Source organism: Sciurus vulgaris, assembly GCF_902686455.1.
Source record: "Sciurus vulgaris genome assembly, chromosome: 9".
NCBI classification, from domain to species: domain Eukaryota; kingdom Metazoa; phylum Chordata; class Mammalia; order Rodentia; family Sciuridae; genus Sciurus; species Sciurus vulgaris.
The window spans coordinates 90,041,858-90,067,150 of NC_136469.1; the positions used below are offsets into that span (position 1 = coordinate 90,041,858).

Genomic DNA, 25,293 nt, shown 5'->3' on the forward strand with positions numbered 1-25,293 from the left:
CAGAAAGACAGTGACATGATGTTTGAGAAATGGGTTTCGACAATTCTTCTGCTGCAGTTCTGCTGTGTCGGCTGTGGATTCTGTGGGAAGGTCCTCGTGTGGCCCTGTGAAATGAGCCACTGGCTCAACCTGAAGACCATTCTTGAGGAACTCCTGCAGAGGAGACATGAAGTGACAATTCTGACCTCTTCACAGACTTTCTTGGTTGACTATCACAAACCTTCGGCATTCAATTTTGAGGTGATCTTTGTGTCAGGGAACCAAGAGGATGCAGAGAAATCAATAAATTACTTTTTAGATTTAGCTGTGAATATTATGCCAACATTGTCACTCTGGGAGTCAGCAAAATTATTTCAAAACTTCTTTCTTGAAGCAACTGAACAGTTTGAAGAAGTGTGTCGGAAAGCAGTCTACAATGAGTCCCTCATGGAGAAGCTCCGGGAAACCAAGTATGATGTCATGGTTATAGACCCCGTGCTTTCCTGTGGGGAGCTGGTGGCTGAGTTGCTTGGGATCCCTTTTGTGAACACAATAAGGCTGTTCATGGGCAACACTATAGAGAGATACTGTGGGCAACTTCCAGTTGTCTACCTTCTTATGTGCCTGTTTCCATGGGAGGATTAACAGACAGAATGACCTTCATGGAAAGGCTTAAAAATATGATGTTTACATTGTTCTTTGACTTCGTGCTCCAGCAATATGACTTTCAGTTTTGGGATCAATTTTACAGTGAAGCATTAGGTAAGAGACTCTGCTTCTCATGGTACACTAGTATCCAAAGACCCTTAGGAAGCCAAAGAAAAGCCTGCAGAAGTGTAAGGAGTACACTTTTCAAATCATTGATTTCCACATAAAACTGTAAGTGATAACAATGAATGGTGTGTTAAACAAATTAGGGTGGGTAGACAAGAATTCATTTGCCAAGGTTGATTCCCTTCCTTCCTCCCTCCCTCCCTCCCTTCCTTCCTTCCTTCCTTCCTTCCTTCCTTTCTTCCTTCCTTCTTGTGGGGAAAGTGCTATTGGGACTGAACCCAGGGGTGTCTTATCACAGGTACAACCCCCTTCCTTTTCATTTTATTATTAAATGTTTGCTGATCATCTTGGTACATTGTTGAGGGTCTCCTTGAACTTGTGATCTTCCTGCTTCTGAGGGGATTAAATGTATGCAATACCACCCTGTGTAGTTACTCCTCCCTTATACTTATCAGAATGTTTTGTAAAATACCATGAAACTTAGTAGATTCTTATCAAATCAAGAAATAAAAACCATATAAAAATCAATGTTAGTTCAAGGGAAGAAGTTTTTTTTTCCCAGATATAATTATAGTATACAAATACTTCCAAGATATTGAACTTCACTTTATTATGATATTCACCATCTTATTAGTTAAAAGGGAAAAAGAAAAATTGCAGTGTAAGACATAATGAGAAAATCTTGCATTATATCAGTAATAAACTGAAATGTGAGCTATTTTGAGAATGGAATTTAATATGAATTTTGACTTTATCTGAATTTTGTTTCCTCAATTTTTGAGAATAACTTCTTATTACTCTCAAATTCATTCTATTCTCCACTTGGACCAGTGCACCTACCATTTCTATGCATCTCATTAATCAGGTAGGAAATTTCAGTATGTCCTGTGAACTGCTTCATCATAGCTAGTCATAATGAAAAATGTCCTAGGGTGCTTTGTACTTCAGGGAGTATAAAACAGAGAGATGAAAACTTAAATAAAATACTCTAAAAGAGTTTATTTATCAAGACATTAAAAATGTAATAAATTTTTTCACTCCACTGGTAATATTTATTCAATTTATTTTTAGTTGCTTACCTGTTTTCTAATGGTTGATGTTCCTTTCTAATTTTCCTTTGAATCCGTCAAAGGAAGGCTTGTAGTTCAACTGTTTTTGAGAATCATGAGGAAATACAAGTTTCCATACAAAAGATGATAGTGGATATTAAAACATAATAGCTAATTTAACTCCACAATTGTGTTAATCTGCTAAACTAAGGTCCAGAGACTGGTGACGTAAAAATGTACTTTTATCCAGTTCTGGAAGCTAGGAGTCTGATATCAAGGGCTGCAAGGGTGTCTTTTTCTTGGGGTTTCTCCCCTCTTGCTTATTCATATCATCTTGTGTCTGCATAAGGCCTTGCCTCTTCCATCTCTGTGCCTTGGTATGTTTTCCTTTACAGAGAGATACCAGTCATATTGGATTAGGGCCTCACCCTTTAATTGACTTAACCTTCATCACCTCTAAGGACTATTTCTACTAACAGTCAGGTTTCTCCAAGGGAATTGGGGAAAACACAACTGGTTCATCACACTGATTTTCTTTTTCATACATACATTGATTGGTGCTTTTTATTTATACAGAATGGTGGGTTTCATTGTGGCATATTTGTGTATACTTAAAAACGTAATTTGATTAAGTTTACTCTCCAATACCTCCCCCACCTGCTCCTCTTCCTTCTCCTGGATCCCTTCCTCTACCCATTGTTTTCTCTTCTACTTTCATGGCATTCCCTCCTCTTTCCCCATTTATTTTTCACTCCACCTTCTACATATGAGAGAAAACAAATGCTTTCCTCTCTGAATCTGACTTATTTCACTCAGAATGATGGTTGGCAGTTCCACCCATTTTCCTTCAAATGATATAGTAAATGTTCAGTTGATTCCATAATCAATTATGCTACAACTCAGCCCCTCGTTTATACAACCTGTAAGAAATTGATCAAAGTTTAAATTAAAAATATTTAAATAAATTTTCACTACTTAAACACACTGTTATTTTTATTTTGTCAGATATTTCAAAATTTGAACTATCATAAATTCTAATGACTTATCTGTATTTTCTTTTGGTTTTGCTACATAACAAACATCATTAGATAATCACTTAGATCTTCTTTGTTCACATAATTGTTTTCTTATTTAACTGCAGTAGTGTGGAACGTTGTTGGATTGATATGTCTTTATACATACCATTGACTTCTCCTCAATCTATCGGAAAGCTTTAATATAGCTTTTTGAAAGTTTTGTGCCTCATACTGTAAGAGAGTACTTTACTTGCTAATTTAGTAATAACTTTCAACTTTGTTAATAATATTACTTTTATTCCTACAATGGTCATAAGATTTTGCTCTTTATGAATAAACTGGATAACATTTTTTAAAAACATAAACTATCAATTCATTTTTAGAGCAAATCTACCCTTTCCTCATATTCCTTTTAAATATTACTGTATGCGGTTAACTAATCATCATAGGTTATAGCACCTAAATTTTAGGTAGGGTTGATTTTTAGTTTGATACTAATATGATTTCTATTTATAATAATGTCCTTTTCCAAAAATACTTCAATGATTCTCTTTATCTTTGTTTTACTTTACTATTTCTCTAACTTAAGGTACATGTATTTATTTTTTATTAATTATAATAAATGCTTTAACTATTATGCACATCCTATATTTACTGTTTTACATTTATTTATTTATTTGTTTATTTATTTATTTTTATTTTTTATTTTTTTGGTTGTACTGGGGCTTGAACCCAGGGACTTCTGCATGTGAGGCTAGCATTCTATGAACTGAGCTATATTCTGAGCTCCATTTATTTTTAATCTATATAATTTTAATATGTTTTCTAAATAATTTATGATTTCTTTGTTGACAAAGCCTCTTTGAAAAGTGATTGTAAATTTCTAAGTGTAAAGCAGGCTATGAATCAGTTCATGTGACAGTAAACTTTCGTAGCAAAATATTTAAACCCTGTGGTGACACACTTCCATCCAATTATTTTTTAAGAGCTTTATTTTGTCAGAGTTGTTCTTAGTGCAAATGAACTCACAGATTCAACTGTGTCAGTTTGATGGCTCTGCTTCTGACTTTCTAGGGCTATTTCAGTTTCTGAACAATCAATAATATTCTTTCTCAATCATGGTGGACTTTTAAATTTTACCAAAGATTCTATTAATGTTTTTCTTATGGGGTTCATTTCATGGAAAAACGGAAGATTAAAAAATTTAAAGTCACCCAATTATAAACATACAAGAAATTGGGGGGAGTAAAAAGAAAGAAAATCCATGAAATAATTTTAGAATTAAAATGAATTCACAAAGATAAAAGTTTCCTGTTAGAGAAAACACTAGGTTAAAAATATCTAGGTATACTTTGGTCAAAAATTCTCCATCTAAAATATTAAAGTTTATAAAAATTAAAGTAAGTTGACAGAAAAATGTATTGCATATATAACTGAGAGTTAATACATATGTGGCTAAATTATTAAAAATAATTGATTTGCACTACTTAGTAGGAAGTTAATTATTTTAATATTTTGATGTGTTTCTGATAATCAGTACATAATTGATGAAAAATCTAATGTAAATTCCATGTCTTTCACATCAAACTTTTTAAACATTTTTATTCTCTGAGTTGTTTGACATAATTTATTGATATAACTGTTTTAAGTTTTCTATTTTTAATTTTTTCTATTTTTTTCTATTACCACTTATGTTTTAGAGAATTTGTACTGGTTAAAGTTTTCTTTATTGTTTCAAGGTTTCCTTCTATTTGTGAGGCTGTCAAACATTTCAGTCCATTATTTTAGAATGTGCTGAGCATATAACTCATTACAAGTATATGTGCCTCTTAAGTTAGAAATGAACCACTTTTTTCATTTTATATGTTCTTGTGTATTCCCAGTTCTTAGAATATCTCATAAACATATTTGGTTTTAGATATCATTTGTATGCCAATGACCCCAATGGGGTAGACTGTCTCCCTTGTAATGCTCACCTGTAACTCCAAATGTTTATCACCATTTGGATGTTTATTTGTATGTCAAAAATTAGCTGATACCAATCATGTTTTGGAAGTCTTCCCCATTTTATTCAATTAAACTCAGTTCCTCTAGTGACTCAGGTGAAAAATAACTGGGATCATTGTACATGTAACACTTTTTCTCACACTACATAAATATTCTGACTGGATATCCTGTCATTTCTGTTCTCAAAATGTTTGTAGGATTGACAGCATCATATCAACCATTGTTAATATTCTGGTTTGTGCTACTGTGATATGTCAACTACTATGAAACAATTGACTCTATAGTGTGAGGTGTAGTAAAAACATATACAACAAAACACCATAAATGCACAGAATTTATTTTTCCCTCATGTAACTATCTATATGAAGAAAATTCTAGTCACTAAGTCATCCAGGAATCCAGAACTAATTATCTTATTGTTCTTACATTGTGTTGCTTTTCTTGCCCAAATAATTGGACTAGGTTATTTGTAGACTGACCTGAAAGAAAGTGAAGATGAAATAGAGAATATACTTTTTACTCTTTAAAAAACTGATCCAGACGTTGTGCACATGAATTTTCTCACATGCCGTTGGAAATAAGCTAATATCTAGATAGGCTAAAAGTCAACTCTGCAAGTCAGTCTAGCTAACATGTCATCTCAGAAATGGATAACTGCTACTCAGGAAATTTTTCCTTGTCCACATCAATTACAGTAAGGTATGTAGCAATAAATTCAAGTTACCTCCAGGAGTTCTTTGAACTAAAAGTCATCTCTTTAGACTTACATATGGTTTTAAAATAAAAGAAGCAAGCAATAACAATGTTCACTTGGCAGTTCATATTTGATAACTTATTTATTTTATATTACTTGTATGATTATCCAATGTTTATTACCAATTAATGGTAAATTTTAATTCAGTACTTTTATTCTTCAGCATGACTTTTAAAATGTCTTATGAAATTATTTGCCAGTTTTGTATACTTTTGTTCAAATATATTTTCATTTTTTTTTTACTTTATGTGTGTAATTGTGAAATACTTCTTTAAAAATACAATTTTGCTGAATTAGTTAGGTCTTCCTAAAAATGTGGTCTGGAATTTATGAACATAAACTTCACTTGGGAATTAGTGATCAAGCCAGAATGAAGCACACATGAAAAAAGCACCCAGTATTTAAAGTGCTAGGGATCAAACCCAGTCCCTTGTACAGCTAGGCTCTACCATTGAGCTACATGCTCAGCACAAAATAAGGCACATACAGGGCTTAAACACTCTGATGTGAAAAAAGTGGGGAAAAGTTCTCTTCCAATCTCTGGAAATTTCAAGCTGAGAATATTTGGGCCATTTTTTTCATGATCAGATTAAGACATTGGCTATGTGACTTCACACATATCTTCAAGCACTACTAAGTAATGACTATTCAAAAAGACTTTCTATCCCAGGCTCAATAGTTTCTAATTATATTAGGATTCTTGGTAAGGAAATATTCTCATTTCAGTTTTCCCTTTCTCCATTGCAAAACACATTTTCTTGTGTGTACAAAAGGTTGACTTTATTTACAAATACTCATTCTTTTTCTCAAAATGCCTAAAGTTAGTACTTAGAATCTGGCCCTTTCAAAAACCATCATTTAAATTTAGCACTAAAATAAGTATGTGATATCAATGCTATTTATATGTGTATCTCCCATAAAAGGCACTTGTATTGATTGTAAATTAATCAGGAACTGTTTTCTGAAAACATAATGACAAATCAATTTAAGTAATTACGGAAAACCACCCCTTCTTTGCCCGGCTGCTCCAAGCGGCTCCACAGCTGCTTCTCTTACGGCCCGACCATCGGGACAAAAGACACGTACACTTCAAAGGTTCATGAAGCAGCTTCCCTTTTATTCAGATAATATCCTCAATATAAAAGCAATCTGATGCATAAGCAATTGTAACCAGATATGTCCATCCAATCCTGTTAAAGGTCAAGCGATCACTCGCTCGAGCATACGTGTAAAGTATATCTGTCCATGCGCTAGGCAGCTGAACTGATTATCATGCAGCCAATTGTAAACGCTTCCTGCCACTCTCCAGGCATAATCAGGATGCGGTTTGTTCTCTGCCAGTCTCCATCTTTAGATGCACGTGGTGTAACCCTAGGCCCCGGGTTTCACCTGCCACAACTCCCCGTTTCTGTTTATAAAAGGGACCATGACTGTCTTAGGTTGTCCACCGCAGAGCAACATCCTTACCCATCATTGTCCAATGAGGCTCTAGCCCTCATTTCCTGTCTTAGGTTGGTATGAGCTCCCCATGAATCTTACCTGTCATTGGCTACCGGTCCAGCATATTTAACCAGACTTGGGGGGATGGGCCAGCATCAATTGCGACAAGAGCTTGGAGAATAATGGCTGTTTCTCTGCGCAGATGTATATGCATTTTGTATATGCACAGGACAGATACAACACACAAGAGACCTCCCCTGGACAAAAACCCAAACCATTCTTTTCCCCATAAGACAGCGGACTGCAGAAATGTGGCGAAATGTTGTAAAAATAGAAGGATATAGAATAGAGGAGTTGGTAAGGGGTACAGGATAGGACCACATCTTCACTATCCCCCATAGTTCACGCGAGTCTCCTCCATTAACTTGGCGAGAATTCGCCAGCACCATCAGCGGGAGAAGCCTCCTCATCTTCATGTTTTGGGGTCTCTGTTGAGGCCTTGACCAATCTCTCTGGCACTCAAATTGGCGATTGTGCATCCCGTGGGAAAACACAAACAGACCCTTGGGTCCAGATTAATACCGGATCTGGGCCTTTCCATTGTCCTGATAGAATGTCCATCCAGAGCACTTGAGGTAGATGCTTTTTATTAGGCTCTAAATGACAGTCTGCAGCCGATCGGCCCTCAGAATCAAGATTTAAAAAATTTAAAATGAACAAGACAACAGACGATTTGTCTTTTGGGAATCTGTATGATGCCCATATTCCCCTTCTTTGTTTATAAAGCATGTTTTTAAGCGCTCAATGGGCACACTCAACAATGCTTTGTCCAGTAGGATTATAGGGAATTCCTGTGACATGTTGAATACCGAAGGTGGAACAAAATTGTTTAAAGGCCTGGGACGTATATCCAGGACCATTATCTGTTATAATTTGTTTGGGAACTCCTAGGATGGAGAAAGAGTGTAAACAGTGTGTTATTACATCTTTGTTTTTTTTCTCCAGTATGAGCAGAGGCCATAATAAATCCTGAAAAGGTATCAATAGACACATGAATGAATTGTAGTTTTCCAAGTTCTGAATAATGAGTTACATCCATTTGCCAAATATGATTGGGCTGAAGCCCTTTTGGATTTACTCCTAATGAGGGGTTAGGAATAAGTGTAACACATTTAGCACAAGACTTGACTATGTCCCGAGCTGTTGCCTTAGTAATTTTATAGCGTGTGCATAGAGTGGAAGCATTTACGTGAAATTTGGAATGAAAAGTTTTTGCATTTTTAAGCATATTAAAGATGTGTGGATCTCTGGTGGCCATATCTGTTAAATCATTGTGTAAACTTAAAGGACCTGGAAGGCCAGTACGATCCCGAACATGCCCAATAAAAAAAGGATTTTTTCTCTCCCAAATAAGTTTTTGTAAACTTTGCAAATATTTAGTAATAGTGGAGGTGAGGGAAATCATACCAGTTAATTCTAAATTTTGAACAGCATTAACAAAGTATTTGCTATCAGAGAATAGGTTAAAAGGCTCATGGTGGGTTTTGAATACTTCTATAGCTACTAATAGTTCCATTTGTTGTGCAGATGGAGTATTAAACGACAATGTTTCTGTAACATTATCTATAGTAATAGCACCCGTACCATTTTTTGATCCATCAGTAAATATAAGGGTAGCTCCTGTAATAGATTTTTTTTGGGTGACTTTAGGAAAAATTATAGGATGTTGACTCCAAAATTGGAGAAGAGGATCAGATGGCAAATGATTGTCAAACACAGCAGAAGTACTAGTAAAGACTACAGCCCATGAATTTGAATTATTAATAAGATATTGTATCTGATTGGTAGTATATGGAGTAGTGATAGTTGAGGGATGTGATCCAAAGGTGGAAAGGGATACTTTTAACATCTTAAGGATTAATTCTGCCACAGATTCAGTAAACAAGGCTAAGACCTTGTTAGGGGCATAATTCATGTGAACCCATAGAATAGGACCCTTTTGCCAAAACACTCCTGTGGGTAACTTATTTGTGGCCAAGACAATGAATGATAAAGGCTTAGTTAGGTCAATACGATCAAGATGAGCCTTTTCCATAGCTGTTTCAACAAGCTTGATAGCTGTTTGAGCCTTAGGGGTAAGCACTCGCTTAGAAAGAGGGTCAGAATCACCTTTAAGAATATCAAACAGGGGACCCAAACTTGAGGTGGGTAAATGAAGGTAAGGTCTAATGCAATTAATATCACCCAAAAGTTTTTGAAAATCATTTAAAGTTCTAAGCTCGTCCACCTGAATGATAATTTTTGCAGGTTTAACCATAGTTTGATTTATGATAGATCCCAGGAAGGTTTTGGTGTCTGTGATTTGTACTTTATTAATGGCAATATGTAAGCCCCATCTTTCAAGTGACTTTAGTAAGGCATTATAACATTGCTCTAAGACAGGTTTTTCCTTATGAGCTAGCAAAATATCATCCATATAATGATAGATTAAAAGTTGAGGGTTTCCTAGGCGTATAGGTTCAATAACCTTGCCTACATATATTTGACACATGGTAGGGCTATTGGCCATGCCTTGCCGGAGGACTATCCATTCATATATTTTATTAGGAGAGCTATTATTAAGTGAGGGCACAGTAAATGTGAACCTTTTGGTGTCTGAAGGATGTAATGGAATGGAAAAGAAATAATCTTTTATGTCAATTACAATGGAGGGCCAATTAACTGGGATAGTCGATAAAGTAGGTAATCCTAATTGAATAGGTCCCATGGGCTCCATTATAGAATTTACTGATCTTAGGTCATGTAAGAGCCTCCATTTTCCTGATTTCTTTTTTATTATAAATATTGGTGTGTTGAAAGGAGGGGTGGATGGTATCACGTGTCTGGCCTCTAGTTGTTCGTTAACAAATTGCTGGGCCTCTTCTAATTTGTCTTTTGAGAGGGGCCACTGAGGGACCCAGACAGGTTTATTAGATTTCCATGTTATTTTAATTGCTTCAGTGGCCCCTAATGAAAATTCAATCCCTTTCTATCTTGTTTTGGAGTAACTAAAATGGGTGAAATAGGTACTTGACTATTTTTCCCAAGACCTTTTCCCCATATGTGTCCTTGGGCTAACATCATTTGATTAGCTTTTGGATTACCATATGGGATATCGGATGTGAGATGTAAATCCATCTGTTCCATGATAGCTCTCCCCCATAAGTTTACAGGGAAATGTTCAAGGACATAAGGTTGAATGACACCACTATGACCTTCTTTATCCTTCCATTTTAATATGGCTGCACTCTTGTTAGGATTGGAAGCTATATCCAATCCTCTTAAAGTCTGATCTGCCTGTTGAAGTGTCCAGGCTTTTGGCCATTCTGTATTTTTCATAATACTTTTGTCAGCCCCAGTATCTAATAAGCCCTCAAAACTTTTGCCTTCTATCACTAACTTTGTCATAGGCCTATCTTTTAAACCCCATGTTAACATGATCATATTTTTGTTGGTAGAACCTAACCCTTTATTTCTCCTAATAATATTTTTTGATGGATATTGATCATAGCAACTGGGTAAGACCAACAATTGTGCTATGTGATCACTCTGAGCTATTATTGCTACACCTCTTGGTGAGGTGCAAGGATTTTTATTTCTCCTGTAAAATCAGGGTCTATAACTCCAGGGACAATATTTAATCCTTTTAAAGCAGAAGAACTCTTCCCCAGAACTAGGCACACTGTTCCTTTAGGTAATGGGCCAACAGCTGAAGTAGGTATTGGCTGTACTCTCATCTCTGGAGTTAATACTGCTCTGGCGGAGGCACAGAGGTCCAATCCTGCACTTCCTCTTGTTTGTCTAATTGGGGAGTCAAGGGGTAATGTGTCGGAGGCACAGACTGGATAGCCCTGTATATTTGTGGGCCCTGAGGCCAGGGGCCCTGATTTCCATTTTTTTGGAGGTAAAGGGTTACCATCTTTGTCTGTAGTTGATTTACAGTCACTTGCCCAGTGTTTCCCCTTTTTACATTGGGGACATAATTTTGGCACAGAACCTTGGGGGCAGTCCTTTTTCATGTGTCCAAATTGTTTACATTGATAACACTGTTGGCCTGGGCGGGAACAGGTATTACCTCTAAGTCTCTGTGCAAACGCTGCAACCATCACCTGACCTTGAATAAAAGTCTCATTAATATCCCTACAAGCCTTTAAGTAGACTCCAAGGTCTTTGCTTTTCCAAGGTCTTATTGCCTCTTTACACCATCTATTTGCCTGTTCATAGGCAAGCTGTTTGACTAAGGGCATCGCCTGGTCCGCATCTCCGAATATACGTTCTGCTGTTTGAATCAATCTGTCTACAAAATCAGCATAGGGCTCATTATGACCTTGAATAACTTTAGATAGCTGTCCTTGAAGATCACCAGCACCTGAAAGGGTTTTCCAAGCTTTAGTGGCAGCAGCACTAATTTGTTGATACACACCTGGGTGGAAATTAATCTAATTACCTTGCCCTTCATATGGTCCTTGGCCTGTCAGCATGTTTAGATTCTAGTGAGGATTGCCCGCAACTGCATTACGTCAGGCAGTATCAGAACATTACTCCTGATTAGCCACCTTCCACATGAGATATTGTCCCCCAGATAAACATGCATTTGATAAATTACCCCAATCAGTAGGAGTAAGATTTTGACTTGCCACATTCTCTAATAAAGAAATGGTAAGTGCAGCTTGTACTCCATAGGACATAACTGCCTCTTTTAATTGTTTCACTAATTTTATATCTAATATTTGATGATCTCTGATTGTTTTGATCTTCAAATACTGGGAGTATTGGGAACACTGATCGAGATTCTACATCAGCCCACTGTCTGGGGGCCTCCCCTGTGCAGCAAGTACATGGGCCCTTACAACTTGAAAAAGAGTGATGATCTGGATTATACGCCGGAGGGCGTGGTGCGGTAGGGGTTAAGTGCCACTGAGGAATTTCTTTTCTGGCTCTGTCTCAGATTGCTCCTGTTCCTCAGAGTCTGAACATCTACTTTCTCTTTCAGAAGCTTGATTTGATTATTCTTTTTCTACAATTCTAATATCTTTTCTTCTTAACTGTTTTTGAGATTTTGGTTTTTTGGAAGTCAGACAAAAACAAACTAATGTACACATCGCTATAACAACAACAAACAGAAATCAAACAAGAAAAGGTAACACAAACAGCAACTTACACATATTTGTTATGGGACGTCCTTTGCTGTCTCTTGGGACAGTCTTTCAATATATTCTCTCTCTAGGAGAATCTTCCGTTAATATTCCCTCTCTAGTGAAACCTTCTGTTAAAACCTTAAGGCCACCATTTCCTCAAATAGGGAAACCTTCTCTTTAATTATGCTAGCGAAACTGTCTTTTATATACCTGAGTGCTCACCAATTCCCAGTCCGATCCTTGTTTGATCGTGGTCCTGGCCACCACTTATGGAATACAGCCGCTTCTTTGCCCGGCTGCTCCAAGTGGCTCCGCAGCCGCTTCTCTTATTGCCTGACCAGCGGGACAAAAGACACGTACACTTCAGAGGTTCATGAAGCAGCTTCTGCTTTATTCAAATAACACCCTCAATATATAAGCAGTCTCATGCATAAGCAATTGTAACCAGATATGTCCATCCAATCCTGTTAAAGGTCAAGCGATCACTCACTCCAGCATACTTGTAAAGTATATCTGTCCACGCGCTAGGCAGCTGAACTGATTATCATGCAGCCAATTGTAAACGCTTCCTGCCATTCTCCAGGCATAATCAGGACGCTGTTTGCTCTCTGCCAGTCACCATCTTTAGATGCACGTGGCGTAACCCTGGGCCCTCAGTTTCGCCCGCCACAAGTAATAGAATTTTATTCAGGAAAAAAAGACAGATTGAATTAGGTATGGGTCTTTCAATGATATGTTTGAATGAGAATATAGAAGCTATAAGACACAGATGTATTCCTTTAGAGAAACTGGGAAATTGTTGACAGGTGACTTAAATGAGGCTTATGTGATGGAGTTCATCTATTTCTACACTTAATTAGAGAGAAAAATAGTAACAAATTTCTCAATAGTTGTAGTTAAATTTGTGTTTCCTTTAGAGTTATGAATCAATACTTACATATAATTTCACTTTCAGTGCCCATAATCCCTTTCTTGCTTTTTTTCCTTTCTTCCTTCCTTTTCTCTCTCCCCTCCCCTTCTCTCCCTCTTCCTCCTTTTCTGTGTTTCTTTCTTCCTTTTAAAATATAGTCATTGTAAGTATACTAGAGATCTTAATCCATTTCCTTAAGAGCTTAAAAGGAATTCTGTGGTGTATTTTTTTGTTTTTTTCTCAGCAAAATGTGTATTAACTTTATTGAAATCTTCATTTTCTCCAAGAAGACCTACTACATTCTGTGAGAGTATGGGTAAAGCTGAAATTTGGCTAATCCAGACATATTGGGATTTTGAATTCCCTCGTCCATACTTACCCAATTTTGAGTTTGTTGGAGGTTTGCACTGCAAACCTGCCAAACCTTTACCTAAAGTAGGTCTATGATAATGAACATTGTCCCATTTTCCTTTCAAGTTTACAGCTCCCATAACACAGATATGTTTTTGCATCTATTCAGTCTGCCACTCCAAGTTTGTTTTCTTTATCATAGAGGTCTTTTTGAGTTATATTAGGTCTTATGGATTTTACATGAGAATTTAACCAAAAAAATAAAATAACTCTGTTGGTATATTAAAAATACCTGTATATTTAGTGTGGATCCTGAATAAAGGCACAGGAAATAGACTATGGGTATCACCAAGGAGACCACTATGTTCTTCCCAATGAATGAGGAAAGTAATCACCAAGGCCATTTTCCAAAGGGTTTGATAGAGAAAGATACCTTTATGAGAATTCCTTGTGAATTGTACAGGATTTGATGAATAAGAAGAAATAAGTATTAAGGGAACACATGGAATGAGGTAGACTTCCAATATTTTAATCTGGGGTGTTATTACATAGTGGTAACTTTTATTATCAGAGGTACCAATTGGTGAAAAAACTCCACAGAGTTGATGATGATTTCAGTTTTTGCCCAAAGGGATTTTCATGAGATTTCTGAAAATCGTTTGGGTAGTACCTGTTCTCAGTACTGGTATATATCATTAAAAATTGATTGGCAGTCATCAACATACAGAAATAGTAATAAAACTGAATGATTGCAGGGCAATGCCTATAATCCCAGCATCTCAGGAGGCTAAGTCAGAAGGATCACAAATTCAAAGCCAGCCTCCACCTGTGGCTCCCACTTCTGGACTGAAGGCCAACAAAATGCTGGACAGTTATGGGCCTGAGTCTTTACCACATAAGTTCCTGGTAACAACCATCTGAATGGTGACCCCCATCTCTCCCTCCTTCTTGGTCTTGCAAAACAGTCCTTGGGCTATGGCAGCACTTGGTAACCTAGACACCTCAGCAAGCAGGAAAGAGACAGCAGAACCTCAGTTCCTGAGCAGTGGCTGCCCCAAGTGTTTCCTCCCAGCTATCACAAGGGTACTACTCAGACCTATCCCTGAAAAGTGTGGGAGGCAGCCTGGGGCCTTATAGAATTATCTTAAGAAAATATTGTGAAGAAGCATTAAGAAAAGACAAGTTTTCTCAAACACTACAACTGAGAAGAATGTATACAGGAGAAAATTTCATGTCAAATTACTTAACAATAAGTATGTGAAATCATACCAGAGATGAGATCCACTTTCCAGGAGCTAGACATCCCCACCAATCCTGTTCATGACTTTTACAGTTGTTCTGTGGGGAGGAAAGTAGAACACATGGTCATTTTTCCTTCCATTTGCATGGGGAAGTGCACATGTATCTTCGAACTGTGAACATTCCTCAGGTGGTCAAAATAAAGTCAATCATTATTGAGAAAGAGAGAGAGAAAGAATCTGAAATGTTATCATTATTCAGAGAGAGAGAGAGCGAGCATGATATAAGTGTTTTTTTTGGGTGAAAAATAAAATTGTATGACAAATTCGAAAGTTTTCAATGAATAAATTTGGAATGCCAGAAATATTGGACAGAAATAAGTTTAAAAAACAAAAGAAACTATTAGATCGCTTTGGTAAGACAATTGTTAATTATTAATAGTGGTAAATGAGAAGACAAAATTTTTTTTTTATCTGGTATCTAGGCCAATGAATAATCTCCTCAGTAGGCTGTGGGTCAAGTGGAGTGCCCAAGAGAGTCCCTGATTTGTGTTTAACATAAGTAAAGCATACTTAAGTTTAAAATTTCATTTCAAGACTATGAATATGCTTTCCTTAACAGACAAGTTTATGGATGCAGAGAAACTTTGCTAAGTACTATCAATATAGGAGTTAGAGAAACAATAGCTAAATAAATATACAGAGAGATATAACACATCCATGATCACTAGATAATACCCTACCATAATACTTATCCTTTTTTCTCCTTTTTCACATGCATAATTACACAAGAAAGAACTTAGACATGCTTCACAAGAAGAAGTGAAAGGCACTCAATTCCAACTCAGCTTACCTATTGATACAGACTTCCAGGAGTATGACTACCAATCATAGCTTTTATATGTGATGAGTGAATTATGCTAGTCACTAGATAATTATAATAAAGAAGTAATGGACCCAGATAGTCAAAAATACAAATCAGTGTGGTGTTGTGTGTGTGTGTGTGTGTTCTTTGATTTGCTTGATAAAGATTTATTTAGGAGAAAGCATTTATTAGGACCTCAGAAACTCTCCTAACATTAAGCAAGATGGAAATTTCAGTGCACTTCCACTCAACACATTGTCCCTCCCCTGATAATTTAAGAGCCATTAGCTTAGAAATAGAGTGATACCAGAGTGACCACAAAGAGTTGCGCAGAGAATATAGAACATACCTTTAGAAGGTGGCATTCACATAGATTATTATGTAAAAGGCTCCAGTCCTGGCCCTTGCAGTGCCCAATTTGCAAATCTGTATGTAGTGAATTGGAATTTTATTTGTACTTTACTACTGCTCTAAGGCTAAAATTAAATGTACCATCTTATAAAAGTCATTATTATTAGAGCAGGCAATGAACTGTGGTATCTCCTTCCAAAATATTTTGCAATATATCACATTTTTAACAAATTTCTTCACAGCCTTTGTTAATCAAGAAAGTGCATTCTACTTTAAAATTAATTTGAAAGCTAGTCTCACAGGAAGGTACATTGTTGGGTGTAACAGGCATACTGATAATTTTAAAAACCTAGGTGTAGATCCTTTCTTGGACTTCCTGCCATTAAATATATTTATAAGTTTGTATACAACTCTCTTGGTTAGGCAAACGATACCTTGAGAATAACAGTTCCACCAACCATGAGAAGAGCTGCCATCATTGCCTGTTTGTTTCTGTGGTGATTTGATTCATATTTATATATTTATATTTACAATTCAGTTATGATATATTTTAGCCATAAGATTAAGGGACATATTTTCTTTTTAAATAGATAAGTACTTATGTGTCAGAAGACAGAACAAGTCTAACAAGTTCTCTGACATTACTTTTTACTTTTTCTACTTAAAAGTAGAGGCAAACTTTCTTTTTCCTTATGCTACACTTTTTAATAGAAAAAATGTTTGTCTCCAGGAAATGGAAGACTTCGTCCAGAGCTCAGGTGAAGATGGTGTTGTCGTGTTTTCTCTGGGGTCAATGGTCAAAAACCTCAGAGAAGAAAGGGCCAATTTCATTGCCTCAGCCCTTGCCCAGCTTCCACAGAAGGTTGGTACAACCTGAAACTCTGGTCAACAGCATTTTACTAATGGGACAAATAATTGCCTAATAGTACTCTTCCCAGATGGATGCTGGAACTCATGCACACTAAGCATAACTGACACCAGTGTTAAGTAGACATTTATATAACATTGAAATCTTCTACTTAATTACGTCTTATCACTTGCCTACAGAACCTTGGCTTTTCTATGGGAACTCATTTTGTAATCATTTTTTTTTAATAGAATAGAGGTGTAATACTAGGCTTTTCGTAAAATTTTGCCTTGCATAGACTACTCCCAGTTCTGAAGTGTGTTAACTCCATGGTCCAGGAAAAGAGAGCAACTATACAAAGAGTAGAGAAAAATCATGCTAAAAAATATACTCCATATTTCTGAGTTTTTTAAAAGCTCCATCAATGTGTAGTTGTTTTAGAAGAATATTAAAATCACTTATTCTTTCCAAACTCAATATTCTACAGTTGAAAACAAAAGTATAACATTGTCAAGCAATGCACATTTTGTTATTTAATTAACCTTGATTTTTATAATCAGAAGTATATATCCAATTCTCTGTACAATCCTATTCATGATCTATCCTGGTACTTTTTATATTTATATATAAGTTAAACTACATAGGACCCTACAAAGGTACATATGCTGATTAGGCATGTTAGAACTTCTGTTTTTTATTTCTATACTCATCTCTTCAAATTTGCCTTATCCCCAGGATTAAAATATGTATAAAATAGTTAATATCCTAATTTAAATACTTCATTGAAAAGTGGAATATAAGAAAATTCTTGACTAACCCCCATTCAAAAAAGTTAAAGAAACAAGAGATTGCTGGGGAGAGAAGGAGGGGCAAAGGAAAGAAAGAAGGAAGGAGAGAAGGAAGAAAGGAGGAAGGAAGGAGGAAGGAGAGCAGGGAAAAAATACCATAAAAAATAAAAACACTAAAAACCAAACGCTAATTATATTTTTGAAAAAATTACATTTGATACCATAGGTAGAATGAAATAAACAGTTTTACACAGAATTTGTTTCTCTCTTATTGTTTTTAACCTCCATGTTCTGATTTTTTAGACTAGTCCTATTTATTTTCTATTTCTTTATTTAAAGAATCACTTCCAATAATTTTAAAGTGATAAGCCTCAAAATATGTATACTATTCTTAATAGACTTTGAGTAGAAGTCTTTACAGATAGACATGAGCAGTCCTAATATATACCTCAATATTTACAAGCTGCAAACTCCCTATGCTCGCTCTCAGCTGGCACCTACAATATGGAGGAATGAGATTACTAAATAAGTCTACAGACTTAACACAACCTCACTGTGTGTACCTGCAACATTATAGCATTGTCTTTCACAGGTCTTATGGAGATACAAAGGAAAGAAGCCAGCCACACTAGGAGCCAATACTCGGATTTTTGATTGGCTACCTCAGAATGACCTTCTTGGTAAGACTATGGAAGAAGAGAAACTATACAATTGGGTAACAGAAAAAGTTAAGTAATCGCTTGTGAAAGTTTTTTGTCACATAACATTTCTGTTAAATAACAGAAAATTCATTTAAAAATATTTAATAATCAAATATTTCAATTTTTGTCTTTCAGTTTTAAAGTAGGTATAATTAAACAATTGACCATTAATTTCATAGACTCATATCTCCCCTAATTCTGTTAAGACTCTCCTCATATTTCAAGTTTCAGTCCCAGTTTGGTTTCATCTCCTAAGCATTGCCTTCCCAGAAAATTAAGAAGGAGTTTATTCTCTTTCTGGGATCACAGTTTTCTAGAGTAGCATTGTCTAACCTGGTTAGTTTTTCAAAAAAAAAAAAAAAAAAAGTTATATCTTCAGTGACTTATATACTATAGGTTTTTGTCCCTCCAACCTCTGAAAATTTGCCAATGTATTAGCTTGAAATCCACCCACACGTCTCACTCTATCCCCAAACTAGGTCATCCTAAAACCAAAGCTTTTATCACTCATGGTGGAACTAATGGGATCTATGAAGCTATTTATCATGGGATCCCTATGGTGGGAATCCCCATGTTTGCTGATCAACCTGATAACATCGCTCACATGAAGGCCAAAGGAGCAGCTGTGGAGGTGAACTTCAACACAATGACAAGTGCGGATTTGCTCAGTGCCTTGAGGACAGTCATTTATCAGCCTTCGTGAGTACTGCTACTTTTAAAGACTTCTCTGCCAGTGATTGTGTTAATGGTAATCCTAGGAAAGTTCCACTACCTCATAACTTTGTAATTGGTTTAATTTCAAATAATATAGTTTGCCTAACTTAAAACCATTTATTAAATTCCCAACTGGTAAAATGATTTCCTGAAATGAAAATAAAATAATAACAATAACAGTAGCAAAACCTGGCTTCAAAAAAATCTACCAATATTGTCCAAAATAAGCACCATATAATAGAAGTATTTACATTGTTTTTCTGGATTATCTGTTTATGAATTAAAAATATTCAAATATCATAAATAATTTATTAAGTACAAAATAGAAGCAATAATCTTCCCAATATTAAACGTTCAAAAATAACTACTACTACTCAGTGTTAAACAGTGTTGTTAAACACTGCTCTTGGGTAATAGTTATTTCTGAATGATTTATAATCCTCAGCATGTTAAAGACATCATCATTTATGAGATACCTAGAGGATAGGTATTTCAATAGATCTTAGTATGATTATTTTTCCCTGTAAATGTTGATCTTGATATCTAATCAATTACATTCTTACAAGGATGTTACTTAGTGATAATTTGGTTCATTTTATTACACATGAAAGTAAATAGATTTTGTGATTCTTTTTAACTCTAATATATAGAATGTCCATTGTATTTTATTATTGATTTTTAAACTTTTGTTGCAAGAAAATAGAATCATTAATACTCCTAGAAATTCCAAGTAAATACTAAAAGTTATCTTTTTAAAATATATTTATACTAATGCTCATCCTAATACTACCTGTGAGATTATTTGAAAACACAAGGATGGTATAGTGTACAAAATAAATATGAATTTATGATATTCCATTGTCTTATTCTAAAAACAAATAAGCAAAAAAAAAACCAAATAAGCAGCATGAACATTTACATTGTAATATAACAATCATAGTAATTTTAGTTATTCAAAATATTTTATCATAGTTATGAAACAGTGCATTACAGTGTGAAATAATACATTTAGGAATACAGTCCTTGATTGTTATGTCAAATTAATTTAAAAAACATAGTTTATTTGTATTCATGTGTATACATTTATCTATAAAATTTATGTGTAATCCAAATTTAAACTCACTGTGTAAAAAGTGAAAATCTGAACAAAATTATTTTTTTTGGATATATATATATTTTTTTATTTAGCCTTTAAATTTTCACAGACTGCATTATGATTCATTGTACACAAATGGAGTAAATCATTTTGTTTCTATGGTTGTGCAGGATGTAGATTCATACCATTCGTGTAATCATACATGTACATAGGGCAATGATGTCTGTCTCATTCCACCATTTTTCATACCCCCCCTCTCATTTCCCTCTACATATTCTAAACTTCCTCCATTATTCTCTCATTCCCCTCCCCCACCCCCATTATATATCATTCTCCACTAATTTGGGAAAATATTTGGCCTTTGGTTTTTTGGGCTTGGCTTATTTCACTTAGCATGATATTCTCCATTTCCATTCATTTATTTGCAAATGCCATAATATTATTCTTATTTATGGCTGAATAGTATTCCATTGTGTATATATACCTGAGTTTCTTTATTAATTCATCTGTCGAAGGGCATCTAGGTTGGTTCCATAATCTAGCTATTGTGAACTGAGCTGCTGTAAACATTGATGTGGCTGCATTACTGTAGTATGCTGATTTTAAGTCCTTTGGGTATAAACCAAGGAGTGGGATAACTGGGTCAAAAGGTGGGTCCATTCCAAGATTTCTTAGGATTCTCCATACTGCTTTCCAGAGTGGCTGCACCAATTTGCAACTCCACCAGCAAGGTCAAAGTATGCCTTTTTCCCCACATCCATGCCAACACCTATTATTGTTTGTGTTCTTGATAAAGGCCCTTCTAATTGGAGTAAGATGAAATTTTAGAGTTGTTTTAATTTGCATTTCTCTAATTACTAGAGATGTTGAACACTTTCATATATTTATTAATTGCCTGTGTGTCTTCTTCTGTGAAGTGTCTGTCCAGTTCCTTGGCCCATGTATTGATTGGGTTTTTTGTATTTTCGTTGTAAAGTTTTGTAAGTACTTTATAAGTTTTGGAGATAAGTGCTCTATCTGAAGTACACGTGGAAGAGATTTTCCCTCACTCTGTAGGTGCTCTCCTCACATTCTTGATTGTATGCTTTGTTGAGAAAGATCTTTTTAATTTGAATCCATCCCATTTATTGATTCTTGCTTTGATTTCTTGTGCTTTGGGAGTCTTATTGAGGAAGTCTGATCCTAAGCCAACATGATGAAGATTTAGGCCTACTTTGTCTTCTATTAGGTGCAGGGTCTCTGGTCTAATTCCTATGTCTTTGATCCATTTTGAGTTGAGTTTTGTGCAGGGTGAGAGATAGAGGTTTAATTTCATTTTACTGCATATGGATTTCGAGTTTTGCCACCACCATTTGTTGAACAGGCTATCTTTTCTCCATTGTATGTTTTTTGCTCCTTTGTCTAGTATAAGGTAACTGTATTTTTGTGGGTTTGTCTCTGTGTCTTCTTTTCTGTACCATTGGTCTGCCTGTCTATTTTGGTGCCAATACCATGCTGTTTTGTTACTATTGCTCTGTAGAATAGTTTAATGTCTGGTATTGTAATACCTCCTGGTTCACTTTTTCTATTCAGGATTGTTTTGGCTATTTGAGGTCTCTCTTTCTTCCAGATGAAGTTCATGATTGCTTTCTCTATTTCTATGAGGAATGTCATTGGGATTTTAATTGGAACTGCATTGAATCTGCATAGCACCTTTGGTAGAATGGCCATTTTGACAATGTTAATTCTGCCTATCCAAGAACATGGGAGATCTTTCCATCTTCTAAGGTTTTCTTCAATTTCTTTCTTTAGTGTTCTGTAGTTTTCATGTAGAGGTCTTTCACCTCTTTTGTTAGATTAATTCCCAAGTATTTTTTTTTTTTTTTTTTTGAGGCTACTATGAATGGAATGTTTTTTCTAATTTCTCTTTTGGAGGATTCATCACTTATGAAGAGAAAAGCATTAGATTTATGCTTATTGATTTTATATCCTGATACTTTGCTGAATTCATTTATTAGTTCTAGAAGTTTTCTTTTGGAGTTTTTGGATCTTCTAAATATAGGATCATGTCATCAGCAAGTAGTGACAGCTTGAGTTCTTCTTTTCCTATTTGTATCCCTTTAATTTCTTTGGTCTGTTTAATTGCTCTGGCAAGTGTTTTAAGGACGATGTTGAATAGAAGTGGTGAAAGAGAGCATCCCTGTCTTGTTCCAGTTTTTAGAGGAAATGCTTTCAGTTTTTCTCCATTAAGAATGATATTGGCTGTGGGCTTAGCATAGATAGCCTTTACAATGTTGAGGTGTGTTCCTACCATTCCTATTTTTTCTAGTGTTTTAAGCATGAAGGGGTGCTGTATTTTATCAAATCCTTTCTCAGCATCAATTGAAATAATCATGTGATTCTTAACTTTAAGTCTGTCAATGTGGTGAATTACATGTATTGATTTCTGAAATCACTTATTGATTTCAGTGAAAATCTGAACAAAATTCTGATTTGCAGAAAAAGGTTTATTATAGCAACTACACTATGCCTAAAATGCAATATAATTACCATGGGAAACTATTATCTTGAGCTTTCCTATATTTCAATGCAGGTGAATGGCAGTATGACTCTCCTTCATTATACACAAAGAGTGCATGCTGATAATATCACACTCTGGATCTAGTGCATGATAGTCACTTGTGAATGATGAGTACACTCCCTTTCCCTGATCCTAAATGTGTCTTGCCAGCACCAGGATATGTCGTCACAAACCACATACCTGCTCTCATCTCTATGAAAGCAAGTCTGGAAGTTTGGCTTCCAAACCTAACAAACATGGCACAAACCAATGTGAAATTGACTGTTTCTGACTAGTCTACTAGGAAACATCAAATAAAGACATACCTTACCTTTGAAATACATAGACTTCTACCCAGTTGTGTTTGAGAAATGATTTGTGCTGTTAACAATGACTCTTGCTATTACAGTGGCATGTTGATTAGGGGATCCAATTCTAGGGAGACATTTTTATTAGCTTCAAGAACTCAATGCACTTGCATATGCCACTTTTTAATTTACCCTACTGTTTTCATTCCATCCTGAAATGGCCAATAAAGACATTGTCATTTTCATCACAAATATGCAAACAAATATGCAAATGTGTGCAAAGGAGTAATTACCGAACTGCAAAGATCTCAACAGTATAAATGAGTCATTAATATTTATGACCAGTTTCCCATATTTGTCATATGAACTAGTTAGAATTCAGTGACCATTAATTTTGATGTTTTAAATGATACTATCCAGTAATATTGGGTTATTCACATCTTGATATCAGAGTTCTGGGCACTATAGCTCACATAAAATCAATATTTTCATTGAAAAGTTAGGCTATAGAGTCACAACTAAAGATTCCATTTCCTTCTATGTCTACATTTCTATTTCTAACAACCACATTGTGTTAAGAGTCTACCACATCTACCCTTTATGACTCTTAAAACCCTGGGCAACTGGGCTAAGTTCATGCAAAACAAACTTTTTTTCAACATGTCTATGGGTTTTGGCTTGTATAACACATTGTATAACATTTGTTTGTATAACATTGAACTTACCTTCAGTAAAAAACAAAAATGAAAACTTATTTTCATGTATTTGTCTTTTAGTTATAAAGAGAATGCCATGAGGTTATCAAGAATTCACCATGATCAGCCTATAAAGCCTCTGGACAGAGCAGTCTTCTGGATTGAGTTTGTCATGCGCCACAAAGGAGCCAAGCACCTCAGGCCAGCCTCCATGACCTCACTTGGTTCCAGTACCACTCTTTAGATGTGATTGGGTTCTTGCTGGCCTGTGTGGCAACTGCTATATTCATGGTCACAAAATGTTGTTTGTTTTCTTGTCAAAAAATTGTTAAGACAGGAAAGAAGAAAAAGAGGGAATAGACCAAGAAAAAGAGGGAACAGACCTTTCTAAGTTTGGTAAAGTCATAAATGGGGAAATTCTATCAACTTCAGCTACCAAGAACTTACTGAAAACCCATCTGCACGCTGTTTTCAGATATCCCAATCTGGGCTGGCAGAGTAGCTCAGTTGACTGAGTGCATGTCCTGGATTCAATGCCCAATGCCACAAAAAATAAAAACAAAACAAAACAAATAACCTATTCCTTTGACTTGGTCTAGAGAAAAGCCTAGAGTTCAACATGATCATTAACTAATGACTGCATCCCATTTTTTCTTTCCCAGGTGGCTTTACCATCTTCCTCTTACTTTCCTGACACAGGGGCACTATTAAGTCTAAATATATTCTATACATAAAGTAAATTAAAGTTTTTAACATCAAATTATATGCTGATCATCAACATATTGAATCCTGGGAGAGACACAAAGTGCAAATGGAATTTGATGGATATAGGGAAATCAGTAGTCAAATTCACAAGTCCCCATAGAGCCACAAATATAAGAACCACCATAGGAAATTAGTTAACAATTTTATTTTTAAATTTAAAAAAAAAATCTCCTCTACTTCTTTATTGTTACAGTGATTACAGCATGAATTTATAGCTGATGGTCCATCACAGTAGGTCTACAAAATTTTCGTTGAATACATTTAGATAATCATTGCCTTTTTCCTGCTTTTCTTCAACAAATATTCTTGTATGTCCTCTGTTGGAAGGATTTAGGTACTGTTTCTAGTCAAGGAAGACATCAATTTTCTTTTTTCAGAGTCGGCAATATGTTAAAATTGAAGAGATAATTTTTAGAGAAAATAATCAGGAACACAGAATAAAATTAGTAAGTTTTTGAAAATTTTAAGTAACAGTACTATTGATAATTATCAATTCATTATGTTTAAAATCATTAATATTCATCTCTTGTGATGTCTATTTATAATCATTTAATATTCTTTCAGAATATACTGGCTTAGAATATGAGATCATTGATTCTAGTCTTTATCCTCTATAAGTTTAAATTCATCTGTTAATTGTTATGCTAAAGATATGTGAGCATATCATCTTGAACAAGAATAAGGTATAAAAAATTTATGAAGGAAAAACAGTAATCATAGGCAAATAACACTATTTGAACCATCTTTGCATTATTTTAACAAATATTTTAAAATTGTACTTTCTTTAACTTTTACAAACTTATTGGAATGTCCAGTTTGTTTTCATTTCAGTATGTGACACATAAATTGACATAAATGACATTGGCTTAGTAAAATTTTTAAAATATATATTCATTTTTATGTGATATGTTGAAAACTACTACATTTTT

The 25,293-nt window shown here is 35.2% G+C and overlaps 1 pseudogene across 1 annotated transcript; it reads left to right on the forward strand.

Annotated features, from left to right (window-relative positions):
* Positions 1–24,850, forward strand: LOC306669153 (UDP-glucuronosyltransferase 2A3-like; annotated as a pseudogene). The gene is made up of 6 exons (XR_013766758.1): positions 1–763; positions 13,397–13,541; positions 16,642–16,773; positions 18,139–18,226; positions 18,727–18,946; positions 23,681–24,850. The product of XR_013766758.1 is annotated as a UDP-glucuronosyltransferase 2A3-like (transcript).
* Positions 24,851–25,293: the final 443 nt, after the last annotated feature.